This window comes from Rhipicephalus sanguineus, chromosome 11 (assembly GCF_013339695.2).
Source record: "Rhipicephalus sanguineus isolate Rsan-2018 chromosome 11, BIME_Rsan_1.4, whole genome shotgun sequence".
Classification (NCBI taxonomy): Eukaryota; Metazoa; Arthropoda; class Arachnida; order Ixodida; family Ixodidae; genus Rhipicephalus; species Rhipicephalus sanguineus.
In genome coordinates this window covers 7,740,235-7,762,418 of record NC_051186.1, presented here as the reverse complement: position 1 = coordinate 7,762,418, position 22,184 = coordinate 7,740,235, and positions in this window count along the sequence as shown.

The window sequence follows — 22,184 nt, the reverse complement described above, 5'->3', positions numbered from 1 at the left end:
AATATCTGCCCGGTTTGATGCACGCCTGGCATGCGATGCGGCTGTCCGATGCGATAAAACGTCACCACTCCGGCCGCGGCACCGCCGCGTCGGAAGTCGCATCGCATGAAAACTCGTACCGTCTGTCTCTGCCTTTGACTCGAGTACATTAGGAAGCCCACCTTTCAATCTTGTCCCGCAACTTGATCTATATACCGACCAGGGAAATTCTCAAGGTGCAGGGTTTTCTGGACTAATAATTGTTGGAATTTAACGTCCTAAAATCACGATATCACTATGAGAGACCCCGTATTGTAGAGCTCCGAAAATTTCTACCACCTGGGGTTCTGCATTTAAATTTAAGTATGCGCGCCTCAAACATTTTCGCCTCAATCGAAAGTGCGGCCGCTGCAGCCGGGATTCTATCCCGCGATTCGGGTTTTCAGTACTAAGGAGACTGTAGTGACAGCCAGGCTAGTTGTTCTTGAGCCATCTCGAGATGACTTGTTCAAGGCAAAATAAATCTGGGACAGCTACCAAAAAAGAACACACGCGCAGTACTGTTTTTTTTCTCTCCCTCTCTTCCTCTGTCTCAGTAAGGATGGGTTCACAGAGTTGTACACGTGCACGAACAGCTCAACATCGCTATACTACAACTGGAACTATTTATTATATCCATCTCGCCATCAGCTATAAGTAGCAGCTTCCAATGTGATCGGCGAGACGACGGTATCGGCGGGCAGCCAAGCTTCTTGAATTAGATTCAGAGTGAGACACTGTCCGGCTATTTCCAAAAATATGTTTATATATTGTTCAGCATAATGAAGCGCTGTTTAGTGTGCGCGTCATTTTAACACCATGAGATTCCACAGATTTGTGACGTCGCGTAGCAAGCGCGCGATTTTAAGGCACACCGATACGAACGGCTAAAAACCAATGACCAAAAATATGCCGCATTGAAAATAGCGTACTTCCTTATTTTTTACGTAGTCATGCTTGAGAGCTTATTACGCAGAGGACAATTTTGGGGTCACTTGTGGTATCACGTTACGAGCAGGTGCCATGTGTATGACCCAGAAAATTTCAGCCAATCATAAACAGCTAACGACCAATGCGTAAGGGAAATATTCGGGGTAATTTTACGTTATAATTACCCATATTTTTTCAAATATAATTTGTGCTTACATCGTTTACATAGGCGTATTTAAAGGCTCCGATATACTCCAGCGTAACGTCGACGAGCGCGAGCGCGCGTCACGGCGACGTTACGTCAGCAAAAAACTGCCCTTTATAGTCCGGCGTCGGCTGACCGCCGACGCGGCCGACGGCTGCTGGCGCGCTAGGGCGTCGCTCGGCGCCGAATAGATCCTGCTGCATTTCGCGCCGGCCGCGCCGGACTCGCATGTACAGGAACCTGCTTCGCGGGTTGTTTCGTCGGTTCCCGACAGGTGGCGCGGGCGTTCTTCGCTTTACTGCGCATGCGCTCCACTAGACGCGATCGCACCGGCGCGTTGGAGCCGGCTCGACTGTAGCGGAGACCATTTTGCGCCTGGCGTAGCGTCGCCGGCTCGGCGTGACGAAACGCAACGTCCTCGCTGGCGCTCGCGTCGGACGTCGGAGTATAACAGAGGCTTAATGAGAGGGACCGGAGGGCCTTCCAAGCAAAGTAGAAAACAGCTCAATACAACAAAGACCAAACAGACCCTGGTCCTGTTTGGTTTTTCTTGTCTTCTATTATTGCGCTCTGTTCTACTATGAAGTTTGCACGGTCCAAGCAATGTTGCAAATAGAAAAACGATTAGTATAAAGACTGTACGACGCCCCTTATACCACAAATTCTTACTTTAAAAAAATGTTGAGGTTGACACGTTAACATTCAAAGTAATATAATTATAGTAATAATAATAACAATGCACCAGAAACACTCTTTCGACTACAAGACAAAATATAAGACACGTAAACCTGAATATCTGCAAGAAAGTGTTGTACTAAATACGGAAAAAAAATGTTGAGTCACTGTTGCCTATACTAACAAACGAAGTTATTAGTGAGCTGCTTCTCGATGTTAAAGAAATTGCATTGAATGATACAACTTTATACAAAAGGCGAGGCTGCCATCGGCATAAATTGTATTTATCCACATAGTTCAATAAAGCATCTGTTTGGCCTAGTTGGTGCATAGCATTTTTTCATCAGATGAAAACTTCAGCGCTAACACCTGGACGGACCACAAGTAGCATGCATATATATATATATATATATATATATATATATATATATATATATATATATATATATATATATATATATACCGCCAGCGGTGGTGGCGGACACCGCCAGCGGTGGTGGCGGCGGCGGCAGAAATCTGCCCGAACAAAATTGGTTGTGGTTGTGATCTAGTAACAGCTTTCCCTGAAAGAAGCTTGTGATGGTAGTGTGCATTTACCGCAAAACGATTAAAATAAAAAAAGCAGATCTCATGTTTGTTACACTCTAAGCCAAAATCGAGTATTTGGGGAGTATTTCTGCCACACAACAATAATCATCATCTGGCTTGCTCGCGTTTCCTTTCTTGAAAACCCAGCTCTCGTCACTTTCCTGTCAAGAGTGCTATGTCACGCTGATAACGCGCGCGCCGTTCGTGACCGGAAAGTGCTGCGACCGCGGTGATAACGCGAGGAAAGCACGCGAGGTGGATGACGATTGTTGTTGTGTGGCAGAAACACTCCCAAAATACTCGATTTTGGCTTAGAGTGTAGTTAGCTAGGATACAAAATCAGAATAAGACCGTATTGCAAAAAACCGTGAATCTTCCGTGAATTCTGCCCAGTACATCATCACCGACTTGAGATCGGGCGCGTTTATACTAAAGGTTCGATGAGTTATGACGACTTGCAGCGCACTTTAATTTTACATGTACGCTGTGAATTTTCATTGTTTAGAAAACCATTGCTTAGAAAACACCTGGCGTCTTTCGTTAAGCAGCTGGCGTCTTTTCGTTTTGCTTTAGAAACATCTGGCGTTCTTTCGTTTTGCTTTTACAAAACATCTGGCGTCTTTTGTTGGTTTATTTCATCAATCAACGGCGTTTTGAACAAAATTTTTATTGTTTAATCACGCACAGGAGAAATCTCACCAGGCACTACCTTGGAGGTAAAGAATGGCTGCTAATGGGAATGAGAGACAGAAGAAGTCGGCTTTTATCTAACACTTCTACTTCTACTTCTACTAACGCTTCCTACTGGAACATGCCAATGGCTGCTAATGGGGAATGAGAGACAGAAGAATTCGGCTTTTAGTTAACGCACACGCTGCGAATTTTTTATTGTTCAACAACGCACAGGAAAAATCTCCCACCGGCACCACCTTGCAGGTCAAAGCGTAAGACTGGTTACATACTACGCTACGAGGGACGAACGGGTGCCGCTATAAGGAGCTTCGCCCCTAAAACCAGCGCCGTCCCAATACCCCCAGTGTGATACCAGTACGTTTTTTGGCATTGGATGGCACTGGGAACACTGGTATACGCTCAGATTGGCTGGGACTCCGGTGAACGCACTGGGAAAGAGCTGGGTCGCACTGGTAGGGGCACTGGCTTTGGGGCTGTGACGCTGGCGCTCACTGGGAAGCGCTGGAGACGCTTGAATTTTCACTGGCGTGCGCTGGCACATACTAGAGCCTGTGCCGTTTCTGCCAGTGCCGCGCGGTACTTTCAGTATTGTGCGCGGCGGAACGCTTCGGTATCGCTGAATATCGAATGTTTGATTCGATAATACCGATAGATGCTATCCAGTATTTGTGACACAAGTTTGGAACTTGTTAGGATAGCCTATCCTAACAGGTCCCAAATATGTGTCACGAATTCTAGCTTGGCAGAGAAAGACGATGCGATATGCGCACTATTTTCGTGATGTACGTGATATGTGAAATGACGATCACTTTTAATGTTTCCCTGTCGAATGTAGAGAAAAATATGTTAGTAACCCAAAGCAGCCAACACTGATCATTTTGCTTTTTGGCACGTTTTTTTTTATTATTCAGGCAGTGCCAATAACATCGGTAATTTCTGCGGAGCACGTACCAGCAGTGAATATACATTTTGTGCATGCCGCGCATATTTATCAGTTTTGCGTCTGTGATGTGTTGCGGTAATGACTTCATATTACAATGTTTATAAGTCTGGAGGTGTCGGTCTGAATATACAGAGCAAATCGTTACATCGCCGTGCAGTTGGTAAGAAGTAGGAAATGATCACTGGCTTCGCCAGCCCTCCCAACGGAGGCCAGAAAAACAGCCGTCGTTCGATATCGCCGCACCCTATGCGCATCTCGGGCACTTCCAGCACTTTCACTTACTTTGGCTATACGTTAGGTAACAGTTAAAAAGGTTCCGAGGCCAAAATGCAGACACTTTAACCATAGCAACTCATCTGCGACGAGATCGGTCCTACCAAGTGCGACCCCCCAGCGAGCATTAGGCGTTCCAACGAGTAACAATGACTATAAAGTACAGTCTGCACATCCGTTAACCTAAATTAACTATTTTTTCTTGTGTACGGTATCCGCACAAGTAGCGATGACCATCGATGCGACGCGCTTTCCATCGATGCGACGCGCTGACCATCGATGCGACGCGCTCACTGAAAGCAGCCGGCCGCACTTACCGGTACTTCTCTGACTCATACGTCACAACACATATCTGTGAACTGGTACTCGTTAGTGATTTAACAAACCGGCATATTTTTTTCAGCGAAGTGTATTTCTTTCTGCTGAGCGGTTTTATAGTTGTAGGTATTGACAGAACAGCAAATCAGTATACATGCACGCCCGTTCCACAGTAATATCGTCGCTCGCGCGAGAAAACAGAAATCTACTCCGTATAAATTCATGTACGCGCGTGTTTATCGAACGAGTCATCATAAAGCTTCTGTACACCTTGATCATCAGCAAGGGCGAGAAACGGCTGTTAAACATTAACAGTAAGAGCTGTCAAACTGTACGCTGCTCCTCAATCCATTTGATATTTTTCGGAGTTAAGACAGGAATTCTTCAAGAAATTTAGCGCTCTTCCCATTTTGGGCATTTCATTCGTTGCCGGCAACCTTTTGAGTGTCTAATAAAGAAGCAAGCTTGATTTGGAAAGGAAGATCGCGTCTTCCGTGAGTATGCGACATCAAAATATGAAACGAAACGCTGTGTTACTGTAGTGACTAGCCCTTTTACAGCGGGTGCAGCATGTTTCAGCGTGGCGCAGTTGTAGAGTACTCGTTTGGTAATCGGGAAGTGGCTATACAGTCCGAATCCTCATGGTGGAGCTTTTCTTTTTTTTTATTGCACTAATGATTTCTTCATCGCTTTCTTTACTAATATATTTATGTATGGCAGGCAGACACTGCCGTTTTGACGCTGTAAAGCCGTTTTTCCGCTCGACTACCCAGCGCATCCCATTAAAACGCCGCTCCAGCGGCCCAGTATCCAGCGCGACACTGGGCCCATAATCCTGCATGGCACTGGGCGCGAGTACTCAGTGGCGCTGGGTTTTGCAATAGGGACGCAGTATGAAAGCAAGGAATTACAATGTATTCGTTATACAGGGTGTTTCAAGAAATGTGTCCAACCTTCTAAAAAAATTAGGAAAAAGCGATATTTGATTGCTGCCTTCGGAATTGGTTTTTCTGTAGTGGCATGGATTTTAAGGTGGTTAAAGAAATTATTTGGGAATGTAATTAAAAAGTTAAATTAATTAACTTTTTAATTATTGGTGTTAGGTGGTTGTGTCACATGCGAGAATTGAAGTTCTTCATGCCAGAAACCCAACCCAACTTTGACATTTCGAAAAAGTGGCATCTACTAATAATTACGAAGTAATGAAATTCAACCAAATTCAATGGCGAAATCTCAACAGAAACATGGAAGAACGCAACTGCCATATTCCTCTGAGACGTCCAAAATGAGTGAATGACTTTTTCTGTAGCGCTAGGCATCTTAAGATGGTTAAAGAAATTATTTGGGACTGTAATTAAATAAGTTCAATTAATTAACTTTTTAATTAGTGGAGTTAGGTGGTTGTGTCAAATTGGGGAATTGAAGTTTTTCGTGCCAGAAACCCATCCCAACATTGAGATTTCGAAAAAGGGGCCTCTAGTAATAATTACAGAGGAATGAAATTCAACCGAATCCGATGGCTTTCGCTGTTGAAAGACTTTGCATTTCGTTGAACTTCATTACGCCACAACAATTACTAGAGGACGCTTTTTCGAAAATCTCAGAGCTCGCATGGGTTCCTGGCATGAAGAACTTAAATTCTCCCATTTGACACAATCACCTAACTCCACTAATTAAAAAGTTAATTAATGTAACTTTCTTAATTACTATCCTAAATGATACCCTTAACCACCTTAAGATTCCCGCTACAGAAAAAGCAATTCTGAAAGCCCCGAGCAACTATAGCATTTTCTTGATTTTTTGAGAAGGTTGGACACATTTCTTGAAACACCCTGTATATGATATTCTATTAACATTGAAAATTTACGATATGATATTCCATTAACATTGAAAATTTACGACTGGATATATACAGGCACACGTGTTGCGGATCAGAAAGTGTTTTCGGAAAGCAGTGCGGAAATTTCGCGTGCCTTCACATTTTATTAGCGATAAATCTAGCTGGCGTTCACGCGAAATGACGCCCATGGTGTTCGAAGAACCGTATTTCTTTGTTACAATGAGGGATGAGCACATTCTTGTTGTCCCTGTACGCTTTAAGCTATGAGATATCATTGACGCAGAACAATCCAAGAAGAAAAGCGAGTGCAAGTACTTGTGATTTGTTCTTGTGTGATCATTCACCTTTACACCTACGGTGTCAAGAGCTGAACATGTGTTTGTAAAAACAAAACGAAAGCCTTGAGATCATTGTTTCAATCCTTTTCTTAGCAGTTGATTTTCTGTCAGCTCATGTGCTGACAAACAATGCGACGCCTAGAAAAGCCAGTGGAGCCCGACACTGAAAGCCCCACCCACAGCGTCATTAAATAATCTGCTTAACGAAATTTTTACTACTACTCCTCGTCTCATCCGTTTTTGAGCATACAGAGATCCGTAAACCAAGATAAACATTTTTGGCAGCGCTTACAAACTGCGTTCAATTGGTAGCTTATTATTCTAATGTCAATGTTGCTTTTTGAACTAATTAGCGTCGTCAGGTATGAACATCTTAATACTTCGCAATGCATAGATCGTATCGCCAAAATTTTTAGCATTCGTCTACCGTAATACATGGTGGATAACTTGTCAGGGAAGATGTGCGATGTGCGCTTTCGGGGACTCCCCGAACTGTTATGAAATTAATAGGGTAAATCTATATGGCACATTCTAAAAGAAATGAGGGCAGATTATTGTATTCCGCTTGAATTAAACTGTTTACTTTTATAGCTGTGGTCTCGAACGCGGTTGCAAGAATCGTTGGAGGCTGTAGTACACCCTAATTACTGTTTAAAGTTCGTGATGTGTTTTTCCTCAGGTGGTTTTCTGTATAAGTGCACTGAAGGTGTACTCAGAAAAATTTCCGGCTTTGTTGGAGTTCTCGGAATTCTGCTTGGACCGATAATATTGACCTTTCAGCTTAACGCGAGAGCGTTACAGAGCTGGTTTCTTAGAAATTCTGGTGTCTGCATCGTTGGTTGTGAGTGAAAAATCAGCTTTGTCTGTGAGCGAACATTCGAGATAGACGTAAATAAGTTAATAATAAAAAAGTTCGGTGCGAGTAGGAAACGAACTCAGGTCTCCTGACTGGCAGGCAGGTGTTCTTTCTACCACAGAATCACGCCATTCCTTGGAACTGCTTTCGAGAATTACCCTATACACATATCATGGAAAACGAAGAGTCTTAACCGACGTAATGGTGCGCGGCAGAATCGCAAGATTGCGTAAGGTGTCAGGAGGTGAATTGCACAAAGGGTGATGGTTTAAAGGTTAACCCATTACAAAGCGCTCAGATATACTTAATCATCAGCAGCAGCAAAAGCATCAACAAAGTGAGCGACAGCGTAGGTTCGCCTGTTTCCTTACGGACCCGTCGTGGGCACTTCGCTGATTCGTAAACAGATGAATTATGGCGTAATGGGCACTTCGCAACTCCATTTGCAGCAGGCATTGTAGGATAGCTTGAAACGGCCAATTTCACTCGCAGAAATGCTACCGATTGTTAAGGCGATGCGAACGGGGCTCGATTACGCTATTGCGTTCTGCCCTTGCGGCGTAGATCAAGCATCCTCTAACATTTTCATTTTATTGCCAATTATATGGACAGTCTCCACGGGTTTTTGCCGTCGCCGTCATGTACCGTACGAAGTCCAAATTGATAAGATCCCCCCGCGCATCGTATGTTCTACCGCGGGTAAAAGTGCGCGAGCGGGGGCGACGAATGCGGCCGAAGCAGAGATCAAATGAGCCGGCCCATTTCGGTCGCTCGGAGGGTGCATGCGATAACATCACCCCGCTCGGAAGGCCTGCCGTCGACACAGGCAGGAAACGCCCCGCCCGCCTTTAATGACCACGAAAAAACGGGGGGGGGGGGGGGTCGCGCGAGTAGCAGGTTTGAACTTTGAATCTAAGGGCGCGGTCGCGAACGCTGGCGCGCGCGCTGTCTCGACGGCCATCACAGCGGGCGGCTCGTATACCATTCTGTGTGCTGCGCTCTCAACGCGAAGTGACTATGGGGACAGAGCATCTCTCCCTGTAGCCGCCGTATTGTATTACACCAGCGTTTTGTAGTGACGTGAGATCCGATACAAAACAGTTAGCCGCCAGATTCAATTCGTATAACACCACAGTTTGTTGCTATCGCATGCATTCCTTCGCCCTTGCGGTGAAACTGTGAGTTTTTGTTTCCGCAAACTGAACTATCACACTATCGACCCTCACCCCTATGGGACTCTGACTAACATGGCAATTAAATTGATTTGGAAATAATAATAAATGCAATAGCATTATATATTGCATCAGACGAAAAATCTGGGAAGATGACCACGTGTCTTTTCTAACGTGCATTGTGCAGCACGAGCTCGGCAGGGGCGTAACCAAAAAAAAATTTTTTTTGGTGGGGGGGGGGGGGCTGAACCATACTTTATGTATGTTTGTGCGTGCGTTTGTGTGTGCGCGTGTTTATATACGCAAGCAAAACTGAAATTTTCGGGGGGGGGGGGGGTTGAACCCTCCCCCCTGGCTACGCCCCTGGAACTGGGTGTTCACTTCATCGTTGCAGCGTTTTCTTGAACACGAAATAAAAACCAGTGGTGTTCGCACACTCAACCTGATCACGGCTGTGTAGTAGCACGCAACGAAAGACGTTCACAATTAGTGTATCGGGTAATTGATTGAAGTTGGGTGATTATATGTCCCATAATTTTTTTTCTGTGCTCGCATTTAAAATACTGGCTATGCGCCTATTTAAAAGACCCTGTAGGCTTTCGCCTTTTAGTCGTCTTAAGGGCATGAGATGCGCAGTTATTTTGTTTTTCAAGGATAACGTTATATTTTCAGAAAGTGCGCTAAAATGCTCCACACATATCAATGAATGGGGCAGCACGACGCGGTACTAGCAAGTGAAGTTCAATCAAAAGCATGCGAAGACATATAGGTACAGTAGAAAAATAACAAGATTAAAGAATCAAGCAGCCGGAGAATGAGTATGCGTGTGACAAAAAAACATGGCTGATCCCTCTGTCATAGGAATCGGTATAACACGAAAGTGAAACGTGCCTTCACAGACGTAGTTGAGCGTTTGTTGTGCATTTTTTCGCCCCAAGCGCCATTGAATGAATGCTACAGCATCAAATTGTAATGTTACGCGAAGAACGGCAAGCCGCTCGAAACTTGCAATGCGCTGCTCAAGCAGAAAGGACGCGTGGAACGAACATACAGAGGATGAGCGCAAACTCTCACAGTTGTAAATTATTTCTGTGTGAGCAGCGCGCTCCTTTCGCAAAAGCGGCCGCTGCAGTGAGCGAGGTAACCTTCGTGCTCTCAACGGAAACTTGCAGGCAGGGCGCAAGACGTACAAACCACCGAGATCACGAGATAAGCGCCCACACGAGCGACCACGCCCTGTTGAGGCGCGCGCTAATCCGCGTGGGGGACGACTTTCAAAGCGCGCTCTTCAAGCCCTTCGCGCCATCTCGCTAGTGATAATGAAAACACGCTGTACGCTGATCTCTGAGTACCGCCACCGGCAAATGGTGTACATAAACAGCTCGCCGTTAGCGTAGCAGAGAACATGCCGTCTGTGGCGGAGTCGTTTCGCCCTGCGCGCTGGCGATCGAGAGGTCGTAAGTTCGACTCCCGGTGACGGAACTTTTTCTTTGCCATATGTTAGTCTTTATATTTTACAACGTCATATCCGTGACGGAAATGCGTCACTGGAGCCGTGGTGAACACCGGCATAAAACACTTTCGTGTTAAAAAAAGTGACCGTCAGGCACGTTTAGGCCATCAAATCAATTTAGTATTCTACCTTGCTGTTACCTAGCGCACGTAAGGATAGCTGATGCAGGAAATACCCACTTTCGCGACACATTATCGCGGAGAGGCCCTCAACGTGCTTCGCCTTCTATTTTTGTTTTTTTGTCATATCCATACTCATTCTGCGGTTGCTTGATTCTCTAATATTGTTATTTTGGTGCTCTCTGTATATACCTTTCTAGGCATTTAATCAAACATCAGTTGCTAGTAGCGCCTCATCCTGCCCCATTCACTTCTCTGTGCTCTGCGTCTTCTCACGCTTTCTTCAAATGGAGTCTGCACCAACTCGCCTAACTGTCCCTACTCGTTCAATAACGTTAGTCGGTTGTTCAGGCTATCTACACGAAATTGTTGCGATTGGCATAGAGTAATCCCATTTTAAAATGGCTTGGTGCTTTGTCACTAGTATACATTCCATTTACGGATGTGATACTTAATAATGCAAATTGTTCTGAGAGTTTACGCATTATTGGGGTGTCTAACATAAGGCACCGGAAAGGAAGCCACTTGAAACCATGCGTAATGAAAACGCCAGGCCGACGCGGAGCACACAAGGAATGAAAGAAGCCGGCCTTTCTAGAACCCTTTGTAAGCTCTCGTGGGTCGTCTACTCAAGCACAATTCCAAGATACCTACTCCGCCATGAATCATCATCATTTTGTGATGTATAGAAATATCTACTATGCTGTAATTCCTTATTTTGCGGTGTAGCAAGTTGCCCACTAGACACCTGTACGGCACTTACGTAAGGTAACAATTTGTTCATGCTGCGCCTGATGATGAAGAGTTAAGGCTTAGCCGTTTGTAATGGGTGAGATGCTTTAAAACACCCACACGACACGCAGTTGATATTTGGTGACGCCTGGTCTTATTTTGCTTTTATGCCACGCAATGCCACACATGTTCACGTCATTCTTCATCCGACATGACCCTTGTACAGGGTCGTTTTGCGAAGAAGTTTCATAACCATGCCTGGCTCTGTGGTAGACGACTCAACTGCCGCGTGTAGTGCCTGGTACAAGCTGTCTCTAGGGCAAAGCTTTTTTAGTGGGCTACAGCAGGAGAGTATGCTTTCAGCGAGTATAATACTTGATATTAAAATTAACAGTGTATTTCGCAGCTCCGGATTAAAGCGGTGCTAACAGAGCAATTTGATGAAAAATTTACTGCATCAAGTATGCTTGCTCATCCTGCTGAAGCGAAAGCTCACGTTATGTCGCAACTACGAACCTTAAACTAACTAGCTAGATGTCACATATAGCATGTTTAAACAGTCTTAAAAACTGCGAAGTTTAAGTAGCCAGACGTCCTAACCATAAGTGCCTGGGTGATAACAATCTGGCCGATGCTCTGTGCCTTGTTGACCCTTCAGTTACCAGAAATCCGCCTGACGTTCATGTAATCAGCGTGCACATTCATATCGCCTCAATAAGTATGGCGTGATTCCCTTTGTTCTTGTAAAGGGTTATTCGTTAAAGAATGCGGTGAATGTTCCCTTTGTTAAAGTTCGTTGATGTTCCGAAGTTATTCACCATTTCTTCGAAGCAGCTTTCAATCACTAACGCGTATGCACATTCCGGACATTTTCTTGATGTTTAACCACCAACTCGGATACCTGCAGCCTCACCTGCTCGAAGTACATCTGCAGGCAGTTAGTGAGGCATCAAACTTTGTTTTGATGCTTTGAAAACAGTGCTGCATTCTGGAGTTTGTGTCTTCACTATATCACTATTTGAGAATCTGATGCAATAAACTGCTTCACCACTAATAAAAATAAAAAGGATGTAGTAAGAAGATATTTTTATTAGCAACTAATTTTTACTCCTTCCGTCGAAATTTGCCATCCCGTATTAGGCTCTGAATTAACAGGTGTGATTAAGCCTTTTGGCTGAAGTATTTACGTAATCATTCTATTTCCGTTCTTCGATTTACATTTTGAAGTAAGACCGAAAGTCGAGCTAGTTGGTACATATTCATCTTGAGAAGCTCTTAGCGCAAACTAAGACAGGGACATAGAGGGAGGGAACAACAGAAGTGCTGGTGTTGTTCCTTCCCTCCGTGTCCCTTTCTTAGTTTGCGCTAAGAGCTTCTCAAGATGATTAACTTTTTACCAATGTGGTGCTTTTTATAACGGCAAAATAGATTCAACGGCAACATAGCCATTAACCATTACAATTGTGTTCTACGGTAATGCTTAATAATAAGTCGTTGAAATGTGGGGAGTTTAATTTCTTGAAGCATGCTCGTTTGCTCTTATACCCGTGTGGTTAGTGACGCGCGTTGGGAAGGTGTTGTTGCTGGTATAAATGATAATTTCCCCGTATATCCGCGCCGTGTATGTGTGTTCATGTGCTTTTCTGCATATCGTGTTGAAGATATAGTCGGAGAAGTTGCTTGACCGGTCGTGGGTGTAATTTTAAACTGCGCTTAATATTATACCTTTTTTTGTTCCAATACAGATATCCCCGCTCAGCTTAATCTATGTGCTGGGTAAATTAATACGAGCATCGCTCAAAAAAAGATGAGCACCAGATTATTTCTTACATATGCGATACATTCGATACTATGGCCAATATATTAATTCCAACTGCCAGCGCAAGTTTCCCGTGATCCAGCGTGCTCAAGCCACGTCCCAACATATTTCATCCAATCACCGAAGTGTTTAATTCAAGCGCCAGTAACTTTAATTCAGACATTTCAAAGAGGAAGATTAGTTGTGAGAACGAAAGTTCGCTGAAATACAGTCGCAAGTGTATGAAATATGACAATAGAACACCAGAATACCGCACTAATATTTGTAGTCAGTGCTATTATTTATAATATTAATTAGTGCCGTACTATGGTTCAACAATGCTTAGAGTGCTTATACTCAGATATGGCAAGTTTGCAGAAAACAGATCGGCAAGGCCTGGAGTACTTCTAAGGGAGCGGTAGCAAGGGCTCCAACCTACGAGGAAGATCTCGTAACCGTCTGCGAGCAAAACTGCTCGGTCTCCCATGTACTGTTCACTGGGTGAAAGGTAAAGTACCAGTGACGTATGCAGACATTTGTCTTCGGGGGAAGAGGAGGGGCGGCGCACGTCCTTGATCCTACATGGGTGCCAGGCAGGTAATTTTGGTCGACCTTCATTTTCATGTTGACTGTCTTACGACAGAACAACATTTCCGGCGGGGGGGGGGGGGGGCGTCCCCGGGGTTCTACCCCCTGGCTGCGCCACTGTAATGTAATTGTCAGCGTTAATCACAATTCAGCGTTCCCCACTAGCGCTCCGTAAGAGTATCGTGGTTTTGGTGCGCAATACTGCCTGGTCACAAGTCAAGTAATGGGAAGGACAAATAATATACGGTCGAATATAGGAAGGAATAAATACCACGGTATTGAAAACGTAGCCGATGACGTTAATAAGTTAAGTGGAGCAACACATTTAGGAATTCCGAGGCATAAAATGGAATCAGCTAGCCCAGGGCAGAGTATGTTGGAGATAATTAAAAGAGTCGATCATGATGCAGTAGGCACAAAATATATCTTCATTATGATCAGTTCTTTTTACATGCATATTTTACCGATATAAACATTATATTTCAGAGGTTTATAAGGTAGAAAGGAACAGGAAAATTTTATTTTGATCCTTCGGGGCGTGAAATAGCAGGTAGTTATGCTTTCACTCAAACCTAAATAATCTGTGTCCGCAAATTAGAACACGGTGGCCGTTCGCACAAAAAAAAAAACCTATCTATTTCTGTTGTAGTTTCATACTCTTTAAGCGTCATAAGTGCTATAAATTCATTGACTAACCATAATAATCGTGTACTGGACGAGCTCTACTATGTTTTGTGTACAACGTGTGTTTGAAAGCAGTCTATCAACTTATGCTGTGTGCCTGAGCGCAGTGGCGTTGAAGGGGACATGCTTGTAGACGAAATTGCAACATCAAAAGCAACGAAATCCACCAGCTCCAATGTAACAGATTCTGGTTTAGACCTAAAGCCTTTCTTGCGCAATAAGCTGAGAGACCATTGGCAGCGAACGTTAAATAATGAAACCACAAATAAGCTTCATCTTATTAAGCCTCGTATTGCACGATGGGCACCACTTACAAAAATACGACATACTGACTAAATTGTCTGTCAAGTTAGAATAGGACACACCTAAAAAAATCATCCCATGTCCTGGCTGGTGAAGATCCCCCTGTTTGTAGTAAATGTGGTGAACCACGGGCTGTTCGGCACATATTCGTGGAGTGCCGTGAGGTAGAAGCCTATAGGAAAAATCACTTTCCGCAGGCAAATCAACAATATATTTCTCTCCATCCGGCAATGTTCCTAGGAGATTATCCGCTTTTTACCATGAGATCAGTTGCGTTTTTGAACGATACACATTTTTTGCAGGAAGTGCTTAAAAGAGACCTATAGCACTGTATCTTTTCAGATGCTGCCGTTGTGGTTGTGGTAATTACTGCACGTGCCTCCCGACCCTTGGTTTCAAGGGCTCCAATGGGGCATTAGTGCTGCTTGCAAATAACTCACCTAGACTTAAGAATTCGGCTTGCCTTGATTATCACCTCGTGCATTTTAATGTCATAGGTACCCTCATCTGCCATTGCCATCATTTTAATGCATTTATAACTTATACATGTTTAGTCGACTGAACTTAGGCCTCTATATGGGCGTTTACACCAGCGAATCATACAATTGTCAACTCTTTCCCACCTTGTGTCTGGCAGTCTTTCGCCATAAGTGGCCCTTGTGCCCGAAAAAACCTAATCATCATCATCATCATCATCATCCACGCACTAGTATGATTTCGTTGATGTCATCTTTGAACAAGGCCACTATTAGGGGTATAAGCCCAATTGTTCCAGCGTTCATCTTTAAAAGGCGCGAAAAAAACCACAACGGACAGGTAGGAAGGAGACAGGACGACCTACCTGTCCGTTGTGGTTTTTTTCGCGCCTTTTAAAGATGAACTTCAACCAACTCGCCCAACTGTCCCTGCTGTTCCAGCGTTCGTTTTCCCAAGGCACATTTCGGCTTCATTTCGAACCGAAATTCGAACCAACTCCACGCGAAACCAACTCTACGCGAACAGAGCGTCGACCGTCGATCAACTGACAAGCGGTCAAGCGCGTCGGCTTTTATACAGGGGCTATCGAAATTTCCAGCGATATCGCCGGTGGCGGCGGTATCTCTCGGCGAAGCTGGAACATTCGCGTGCGGCGCGCAATCTTACCAAAAAGATCTACTACAATCGCGAAGCTTCTGGAACACTGCTTCTCGGGCAGCGTCGAGCGTTGATAACCGTCCTTACTGGTAATGATAATATCTGGGGTTTAACGTCCCAAAACCACGATATGATTATGAGAGACGCCGTAGTGGAGGGCTCCCGAAATTTCGACCACCTGGGGTTCTTTAACGTGCACCTAAGTCTAAGTACACGGGCCTCAAACACTTTCGCCTCCATCGAAAATGCAGCCGCCGCTGCCGGGATTCGATCCCGCGACCTTCGGGTCAGCAGTCGAGCGCCATAACCACTAGACCACCGTGGCGGGGCCGTCCTTGCTGGTCAAACCCGAATACATCGAAATAAAACAAGTGGGCTGGGAATATGCACACAAGTGGAGCTGTCCAATGCAGCAACATCTGCAGCGCCAGAGCGACTATTCACACGAACTGATAGTTTGACCATTCAAGTTGCTTGTTGGTTTGGTGCATATTTCTTGTTAGCGGCCGCGAAACAGTGCAAGTGTTCAAGCACGGCCGCACCATATGAAACGTCTCAGCCATAGAGTTCGCACTCCATGGTCTCGGCCACTTGACATTTATTTGCTTTTTGAAAAGAGCATGTCTCTAAACCCGAAGCCAGTAACATTTCAAGCGAAGCTTGTGTGTACTTACTTGTGAGGCTGGTGTCATTCCAAAGAACCCACCACCCGGGAAGAATGTAATTCCGAGGCTGGGGTTTCAACCCAGCTCCCCCCATTCCGAAAGCGAGTACCTCGACCGCTAGGCCACAGGCCCATGCTTGCCCAACGCGAACTGAACTGAAGCCTATCCCTGATTAGACAGGTGCTCCAGCGCGCTTCTCCAGCCCGGCCACGCTGAAGCATACGAATGGGTTCTACCGACGATGGAAAAAAGAATTAACAAGCAGTACACTCGCTACGTGCGCTTCATTGAAATATTTCGTGTTGGTGGACTAAAAGTGATCTTCTGGACAACACGAAGGTCGATATTAGTGATTGCCCATTTCAAGGAAATTCCGACTTCGAGAAAATTGAATTTCTAACCCGCGTTTCTGTGATACCGAATGGAGCATTCGTTTGGCCGCTCTAGTTGCTAACAAACGCTGGAAATAACATGAAAGATGTAATGCGGATTCAGCGTTGATTCAGCTCCAAAACAGCGTTCCCGGACGCCCGCTATCCATAATAAAACTGTACGGTTGCTTTGAGAGGGAGCATCGCGCAGTTCAAAAGAAAGAAAGAAGGAAAGAACAGCAGAAGGAAAGACCCCTGTCCCCCTTTGCCGGTCAGGGAAAGCGGTCGTGAATGTTTTTTTTTTCTCGTTTTTCATATAAATGATTTTGGGCATATTTTTGCTGGACCTCACTTTTCACGAGTGCTGCTTTCTTTTCTTGTTTCATTCTGCTGTTTTTCACTCAATAAGTTCCACTAAAAATACCGATGGGCTAGTTCTTGCGGCATATCTTGTGGTTTACCAAAAAAGTACAGCGCAGAACTACGGAACACACAAGAAAGACACGGTGCTCGGTCCTCAATAATATCTGCGGTTTTACTTCCCAAAACCATATCATTATGAGGGACAACGTAGTGGAGGGCTCCGGAAATTTTGACCATCCGGTGTTATTGAACGTGTTGTGACATCGCACAGTAGACACTATGGGCCTCTACGTTTGCGCCTCTAGCGAAATGCGACCACCACGGCCGGGATCGAACCCGCGACCTTCCGTTTACAAGCCGAGCACCGTAACCACTGATCTACCGTGGCGGACACAGCGCTGGTTCCTCGTGTTTTCTGTCACCCTGTGTGCTTGCGCTCAGCATCAACATTGGCACTCGATAACTGCAATTTTAAAGCGGTTTTTGATGTTGCGTTCCATAACAAGTCAAAAACATTCCTTGCTCGACAGTTGTGACTTGTCAAAAGTGTCGACAATTGTTCGAAAAATGTTGAGCAAGTGTCCCTGAATATCTGCGCTTAATTTTACTCCATATGTTGCACAATCTATTAGCACCATTAACTTTAATGTTAAAGAAAACAAATATCATCAGTTATCAAACTGTTGCTTACTTGTGTTTTTTTATTTTTGTTTCACTTTCCAAGCTAATAAATGTATTGAAAGAAATGAACATGAACAATAAGCGGTGTTTCTGTATCTTTTTATCCGCCCGCCAAAAATGTCCATTAATCGATTCATCGACGAAAAAAACCCTTCATCAATAACGTATAATTGATTAATGGTCAAACAGGTGAACGATCAATGGTTAATTGATTAAAATATTTAGTCGACCTACTTGTCAGCTAATCCAAACCACGCGGGTACTGACCCGGGTGCGGTAGCAGCATTGCAATAAAGGTGGAATGCCAGAAGCCCGTGTGCTTTGCGATTTCAGTGCTGCGCGTTAAGGAAGCCCAGGTGGTCGAAATTATACGTGGTCCTCCCCTCCACTGCGGAGTCTCACTGAGTGTCAGTCGCATTGGCAAGTTGAAAGCCCGAAGCTCACTCACCAACCAACCATCAAACAAAGTTGTTCCAATCGACTGTCACCCAGCCTTGAAGAATACAGAAGCCGTCTGTACGGAGGATAACGTGAGCGTTTGTTTGGCTTGAAGAATTTTTAAGTATTTTTGTGTATTGCTCTTCAACCTATTCCAATGTTTTGAGTACTACAATATTAAGACCAACGTCGAGCAGAAGGTGAAGGCATGAAAATATAAAAAAAAACTTTGCTAGGGCTGGCTGCTGCAACACATCATATTTTTAGAGCTAATGGAGTGGGCAACTTATCACTCATGCGCTACCTGAAAAAAAAAAAAAAACGTTTTCACGCTTTGATTTCGCGAGACGCTGCGATCTTGTATTTCACCAGGCTTAGGAGGCATGTTTGAGGCAAAAAAAATTCTAAACTGATGTCATCTGCTCATATTTACCGGTTCTGAAATACGCAGCTGACGAGTGAAGTGTTTTGTTTCGTATTTAGGTTTCCTTAAGAACAAGCAAACTGAATTGTTATTGTAAATTTTAAGTTTAAAGCTGACATACTTTCATGTGACACCTTTGCAGGATCGTGCACATCTGTGGTGAACACTTCACTATTTGTGACCTCGTAGTAGCTGGTGTTTCGTACATAAACCGGAAAATTATTATTGTGCCTATCGATATCATGATGACACGTCATATAACGAACATTTTACTTTTTAGGTGTTGCCCCGCCACGATGGTCTAGTGGTTATGGCGCTCGGCTGCTGACCCGAAGGTCGCGGGATCGAATCCCGGCCGCGGAGGCTGCATTTTAAATGGAGGCGAAAATGTTTGAGGCCCGCGTGCTTAGATTTAGGTGCAGGTTGAAGTACCCCAGGTGGTCGAAATTTCCGGAGCCCTCCACTACGGCGTCTCTCATAATCATGTCGTGATTTCGGGACGTTAAACCCCAGATATTATTATTATTGTTATTATTATACTTGTTACGGTGTTCCCCTAAGATATGGTCGGTTCTGTACATCAGACATCGCTGAAGTGTACTGTGATATTAGTGCGAAAGGTGAGAAACCATGCGCAGAAGAATCAATAGGCCTGCTGAAGAAAAATATGAAACAGAAATATGAAAACACTTTGAAAGCAAATATGAAAGCACAAAAATATGTGAAGAAATATATGAAAGAACTTTGACTGGATTTGCAGGGACCAACGCGGAATCTGCTGTGACAGCACGCGGAAGCGTGGAATTCCCACCTGAGAATCTAATGATTTGCGTCTCTTTTGGCTGTGATGAAAGGACGGGGCAAGGTGAACGAGCAGCCTCCTACTCAGGTATCTGAAACGGGAAGTCACGCATAGCTGTTACACAATTTGGCAAGCGAGGACCAGCCATTGGAACATTTTGGTAGCATTCCGAAGGGGGGTAATAAACTGAGAGAAGAGGGTCAGCAGATATCAAGTCTCGAAGGAGAGGTCGGAAGTCGAACAAGAGGTGGAATGTGTGCTCTGAGTGATAAGAATGCAGAACATAAACAGGCTTATATCAGTGGCCAACTAATAATGCGTGCAAAAGGAGAAGCTGCAGACACCCTGCACACCAGCAACCATGACTCTTTCGGTATGCTGGTCGGTTGAAAAAACAGTCCTGCTGCGTTTCGTGTGGTGTCTTGGTCGTCGGATGCACAACGATGATGTCCGGACTTTGTTCTGCATATTCGATGAAATTAACAAGTTTGTGACCAAACAATGAGATGGTCGCCTAGAAAGGTGTACTGCAGACGGCACCGAAGCAAAACCACCACTGTGCGAACCAACTACACAAGCACCTCAACGAGCTTATTTTCATGCAGTAGAGGGTAGCCAGGCACATATACTCGCCCTTGATTTCATGAGCCCATCGGAAGGGGATGCGTCCATCTCTGCATCGGTTTCCACCTTCAGGATGTCGCACACTTCGTGGCGCAGAAAAAAAAGATCGCTGCTTGTACCACGTACTTCGTGCTGAACACATCCGCGCGCTGCGGTAAAGAGTCTCCTGGAGAACCTGAAGGCGGAGCACACCAGCAGTGCCGTACCGAAATGGAGACTGTACAGATGGAAACACACTTACCATTTCTATGCCATATCGGCACGCTACCTCAGGCGTATCGCAAATTCACGTCATGAACGCGGCAGTGGTGCAAGAAGCAAACACATCTCCGAGTGACGTCGCTACAATGTTGGCGTGATGCAATAGGCAGAGCTTGTTTTGTGTGTCTCGAACCTGGCCACGTTTTGAAGCTCTGCGCATAGGTTATGCATGTTGGAAAAAAACGTAATGACTTCAATCATGTTCGTCCTCTCCCAGAGTAGGATGTTGAAAATACAGAAGAAGTGGGGTTCGGGCTTAGGAGAAGCGCGGTGGAGGAGAATGAAGAGGGTTTTTCGGACCTAGCCCTTGTGAATTGTGTAATAGCTGTGCGTGACTTCCCGTTTCAAATGAGTGTGTAGGAGGCTCCTCGTAGGAGATCTGGAATGTGTCCCTGATCTCTGGCCATGGGTCCTACGTTCTTTACACATAGTTCAACGATAACCGAGGGTATGATGCATGTATTAAATACGGTAGAGGGGTGAAAAGTGCCGTTTGGAATTGTTTAGCTTCTTAAGGCATGCGCGTCATAGGATTGCAGGAGAAACAATGTGAATACAACTTTCGGTAAATATCACTAAAATATATTGCATATATAACGCGCTGTCGTTAGACCAAGTGACTCAGAAAGTTGAGGTTATTGATGCTGCGATAAATAATGTGCAAGTACTTGGTAGTCGCAATTTACCGTCTCATGTGGGCGATTTTTCGTGGGGCAATATAGCGGATACATTTAGTATCCCCTCGCTTATAGGCGCAGTTCCTTCTTACAAAATTTCTGAGATTGCCATAGCTTAACACGGTTCCATGTGGGACACAAGATGCGATTTTCCTCATTCTTGTTTGATACAATATCTGACCTTTTTGTTACTACTGCATTAGCTGCAATTGTCAATGGCATATTCCGTTATAATTTGCGCCTATGTTGTCGGAACGCATGCTCTTTTTTTCGCTCTCTTTTTATATGTCTCTAGGCCTTACCCCATCTTCAGTAACTCAACAGGATATGAGTTTGGGGGAGCTGGCGTCGATGATCTGTAACTTCAATTTACCACCAAATAGAGATGGACAAGCACATATGATGTCCCTATTTCATATTTCTGCGTCCTTTTCCACTCTCATTTGGGGCAAAAACAGCGTTCTCTGTCTTCACGAACGCTAACTGGTCTGAATTATATCCCGCCAATTATGTAGATCGGCATAGCAGTTATTAGGCTTAGCGATGGAGTAAAAAGTGCTTTGGAAGCCTTCCCTCGGCGAAATGAATTCCGACTTGGGTGCCATATTGCGCTAAATTTTATAGAATTATGCGCTGTAGTTTGTGCAACGTAAGGTACCATGCTAAGTTCTAGGAAACGAAATCATCACCGTCGTACAAAAACGCCAGGCCTGCGCGGAAAGCGCAGCACAGTCACAGCGAAAGCTGGAAGAGCGGGAATTCCGGAGCCCGTTACAAACTATCTTGGGGCTACTAATAAGGTTGGCGTCCGGTAACTGATATATTCAATTAAAAAATTCGGCAGATCCCACGTACCGTGGGAGTCGATGTTATGTGAAGCATGCGGCGGGTAGGTGACTGTAGCGTAACTTTTTTTACTGAGCGACACTTTACAAAATGACGGTAAAGATTTGTATAAATTTTATACGCACACATATATATGTTGAAGAGCCGCATATGTGTTATATAACCTGTTGTTTACGGTTGGGTAACGCTGCCAATGGCAACGTGGGTATTACCAACACCAGACGCGGTAAGCTGATATGTAGTGCTTATACGTACGTGTCCCGAGAACGCACGCACGTTTCACGAACCCGTGTGCAAGAAGTTCTTGACAGT